The sequence below is a fragment of the Nannospalax galili genome, unplaced genomic scaffold (genome assembly GCF_000622305.1).
Source record: "Nannospalax galili isolate Female #2095 unplaced genomic scaffold, S.galili_v1.0 scaffold561, whole genome shotgun sequence".
NCBI lineage: Eukaryota > Metazoa > Chordata > Mammalia > Rodentia > Spalacidae > Nannospalax > Nannospalax galili.
Genome location: NW_008344825.1, coordinates 602,023 through 605,970, shown reverse-complemented (window position 1 = coordinate 605,970; position 3,948 = coordinate 602,023). Strand labels below are relative to the sequence as shown.

General features: G+C 42.6%; 1 protein-coding gene across 12 annotated transcripts in view; it reads left to right on the top strand.

Moving 5' to 3' along the window:
* CUNH3orf67 (chromosome unknown C3orf67 homolog) overlaps window positions 1-3,948 on the top strand; it is a 273,967-nt gene that overhangs the window by 234,913 nt on the left and 35,106 nt on the right. The gene's annotated exons all lie outside the window — the stretch shown is intronic.

Sequence of the window (3,948 nt, the reverse complement as noted above, 5' to 3'; positions counted from 1 at the left end):
GAGGAGGAGGAGGAGGAGGGCCTTTAGAAAGACCAATGAAAACATACTATTAAACCCTGAGAATGAAGAAAGTCAGTGTCCCTTCTGAACTTTTAGCCTGGCTTCCCCTCTAAAGGAAAGTGTCTCTTAATTCTTCTGCTCTAAGCATTCTTTGTGAACCTAGGTCCATTGAATTGTCAGACCTAGCATCTCAGTATTTGTCCAGGAACCATTTTAACACAACTTTCCCAAAAGATGTGTTTTTTTTTTTTTTTAAGTGACCACTTACTTTTTAGTCATCTCCCTAGATGAAGCATCTGTCATCAATGCAGGTATAAACTTGACCATCTCCCTTGTCACTTCAGTCACTGGCTTTACAAGTTTTTAAGACATTTCTGAAGTCTTGTCCTGTAGATCTTATCATATTGGAAGCTCCTAAAGGGAGAGACTCTGCCTTTATAAAAGAAAGTGGCCGGGGGCTGGGGGTGGAGCCCAGTGGTAGGGCTTTTGCTTAGCAGAACAAAGCCCTGGCTTCCATCCTCCAGCACCAGTCATCACCATCGTCATCCCTGTAGTGTAAAAAATGAAAACAAAATGCAATCAAAGCAGAAAGGTAGAGAGTTAAAAATCACAGCTTAGACCTTCTATTCCCATCCCCTCATTCCTGCTGCTAAATGTGATGGTGGGTAACAGTTTCTTAAATACTCTTCTAAGAGCCGTCTATGCGTATATTAGAAAATACATTTTATATGTGTTTTGTATGTATAAAAGGAGTAAACCCATCCTCTGTACAAGTTTAAAACGTTTACTGAGTGAGTCTTGGGCATCTTTCTGAATTTGTACATACAGGCTTATTTCTCATGAGCTACTAGAAATTATTTCACTGGATATATCATAGTTTATTAGGCCAGTTCTCTGATGATTGACATTTAAGTGGTTTCCAGTTTTTTGTTCTTGTCAATGGTGCTAAAATAAATATTCTCATTCACATATCTTTTTCTACCTACTTTTGGGAACTATTTGTTCAGCATCCTTTGTATCTAACACAGTGTTGGGCATAAACAGCACATATTTAAATTTTAACAACATGTAAAACACACAAAAATAATCTAAATAGAGTATAAAATCTTTGAGGCAAAGTGCCATCACCAGAGATCTTTATTCTTGAAGAGTAATTTACACATGTCTTCTCAGGAGATTTCTATACAATGCGTAGAAGAAGGAAGATCTTACCCCGCTCAGATTCTCTGGCTGGAGATTGTGAGTCAAACTGACCAAAGAGAGAGTTAACAAGAGAAAAGCATATACACATCCTATTTGATGTCAATATTTCAATTTTTACATGTACATGCAGGCCTTCCTAGAAGGGAAATGCAGACCCAGAGGAGGCCTAGGCCCAGAAGCTTACATATCACTTGAACAAAGAGATGAAGTACGGTGGCACATATAGCCACATAGGAAAGGGGGCTTGGGCTGGTGGCGCTAATCGGAGACTGATAAGGAAAAGTGTAGGAGGACGTGCTGGAAGATACGGATTATTTTAGCAAGGTTTGTATGATTCATCTCGGTGTCAGATCCCCATCTTTGCTGATGAGAATGCTTTCTCCTCGATACAGGGAAAAATATATCCCCCACTTTTAGGAGAGCAGTGACAGGTCAGAGAGCCCTCCAGCTCCAGTTTAAAGCAATCCATGTACTAAAATGGTATCTGTTCGGGAGCCATTCTGACCTCCTTGAACTGCAGCCTTATTTTGGCACAGTGGCAACTGAGTATTGTCAAAAGTTTGCATTTCTCCTCTGTGTTTCCATGCACCTACATACTTAAATAATACCACTGTTTTCCCCCATTCTACAGCAACAGACTCCTGTTCTCAATCCACTCTCCACACACCTATACTGGGGTCCTGTTAATATGCAAATCCAAGCTTCTTCTAAGCTTAATGTCTTTCACTAGATCCCTCAGGGATTTCAGAACTCCTTAGTTTGTCACCCAACCATTGGATCTTTTCAGCAACGGACCCCAGTATTGTCACACAACCCTGTGCTCCTAATTTCACACCACCAGGAGTATATACCCCAAGCTCCCGCACACTTTTCCACATTAGTGAGCGCTGTTTCTTCCAAAATATCCTTCCACCTTGCTGCCTCATTCTCATCATTAAGGAATAACCCTGTCACGACTATTGCTAGATAGCCTTCCCTGAACTATGCACTCTGCTGTGAGGCTCCCAGGAGTAAATTCCTCAAGGGTGGGAGCTGTCTTATTCCTTAGTGCTCGTGGGCTCAGTAAACATCTATTAAGTATAAAATTATAAAATAGCTATGCTGCTACAGGACAGAGAAGGAAAGGAAGGGTCAGCCTTTTTCATAGTGTCTCAGGCAGACAGGATATGACTGTTCGTGTATTGTAGTTATATTTGGTGCCTGGATTTGTGACTCTAAAGTGTAATTATCTGCTACATCAAATAGGACGGCATCTAGAAAATAGGTCTATGATGCTAGTATGTTCTTTGCCTGAGGGAAAATGCTGTCAAGCTAGAAAGATACTCAGTTCTGCAGAAAATGTACAAAGTATATTTAAATGAGTAAAAAAAAAAAAAAAAAGATACTTTTTGTGATTTCTTGAAGCATACATAGAGCACTTGGTAGAAGCCAGGTCCTCTCTGTTTTATAGGGTTTTTGACAAAAGACATGGGCAGGAGAAGCAATTGTGTAGAGGCTAGAAGAGAGAGAAAGGCCTCCCGTTGTGTGGCCACGTGTTACATGTCTCCAGCCAAACCTGAATTAATGTGAAATGACATCAAGTACTTGGGTATGCAGAGTGCTTCCCAGCTTTTACCTGGAAAGAGATGTGACCTGATGTTACTGGACATCCCGGGAGCACTGGGGAAGGGAGACATGTCTATCAAGTGCCATCCTCTTGCCCTCCTGGCTGCTTTCCAGACTCACTGCTCTCAGGCACATTCTCCTGACCTCCCTACAAGGTTTCAGAGAACTCATTCGGCCCAGTCTTTTCTGCTGTCACTCTTATAGCCTTGGCCTTTCTGAAAGTATTCATTCATTCAATAAATAGTAATTGAGAAACTAATATATAAAGGAGACAGGCATGACTGCCTGCTCTCTAGAGCTTAGAATTGGTGGAAGGGGTTAGCCATGGCTCAATCACACTATTTTGTGGATAATCATACACTGAAGTGAGTTCCAGGAAGTCACAAAGGAATTTGTCCAGATGCCTTTCTCAGCCCCTGTGGACCACTCTCCATATTTCTCCATCCTTCTCCACCTGGCCCTGACCCAGAGGCTGATGGACGTGAACTACATCAGTGATGACTCCCTTGCCTATGGCTTCTGATAGGATTCACCCAGTGGACATGAGAAGTGACAGAAGGAAATCACAGCTGCTCTTTCCAAGCTACCTCTCTGAAAGACTCAGGCTAACTGCTAACCTTGGTCCTATCACAGATCCTCTCCCAGAGGTCTGCTCTCCATGCCTTTGCTTTCTGGATTCTGGCCATCACGCCTCCCTTATCCTTAAAGCTTCAGAGGGGCAAGAGCACTGAGATTCTGTTTCCCTTGGGATTTCCCTATGCCTATCCTCCCTTAACAGCCTTTGTTAAGTATTCTTCAAATCGCATCACCTGATAGAGAGCTGATATATCTGGAACTCAAGTAATGTTCTGAAGTAACATTTGAGCTGAAAGGTGAAGGATAAAGAGCATGAACTAGGCCATTGTGAGAATTAGCCATTATGGACATTGGACATGGTTCTCCCTCTGCAGCTTGAGGGCAATGCACTAGTGCAGTGAGGGAGAGGCATAAAAAGATTCTGAGAGGCCAGACATGGTGGTGCACACCTGTAATCCCAGGCAGAGGCAGGTGAATTTATGTGAGACCAAGGCAAGCTTGGTCTACATAGTGAGTTCCAGGCCAGCTGGGGCTGCAGAGAGACCCTGTCAGAAGACAAATATA